This window comes from Meleagris gallopavo, chromosome 1, assembly GCF_000146605.3.
Source record: "Meleagris gallopavo isolate NT-WF06-2002-E0010 breed Aviagen turkey brand Nicholas breeding stock chromosome 1, Turkey_5.1, whole genome shotgun sequence".
In the NCBI taxonomy this organism is placed as follows: Eukaryota; Metazoa; Chordata; class Aves; order Galliformes; family Phasianidae; genus Meleagris; species Meleagris gallopavo.
The window spans coordinates 46,200,881-46,201,324 of NC_015011.2; positions in this window are offsets into that span (position 1 = coordinate 46,200,881).

Here is a 444-nt window from a genome sequence, read left to right on the forward strand (position 1 = left end):
AAAACAAAAAAAAAAACCTGTTTCTGAAGTTAGAGTGTATTTGTGCAGTAGAGCAGATAAGTGAGTGACATTCCAATGGAGGTGGCTGGAAATAAAAGCCTCTTGCTGAGCCCCTCTCGTTCTTTGAATTGTCAGAAGCCTTATCAGCATTCAACCTGAGGCTGAGGTGCTCAGTATCACCCGTACATGGGGTAGGGGAGGGTATCAGGGAAGTAGTCTTACTTTTGTTTTGCTGAGGAACTGAGGGGATGGGACTGCAGCCAGCTCCTAGACCAGGCAGTAATGACAGCAGCCTTTTCTAAAGGCAGCGAACTCAGTGGAAGGACTGGCCAGAGGCTTCCTGCCCAGCTTTGGGGTGGTCAAGGCAGGAATGAGGCATTACCCTGTGGGCAGTGGTATTCAGAAAAAAAACCCTACAGCACACTGGCGGTGCGTAGCGCGAGG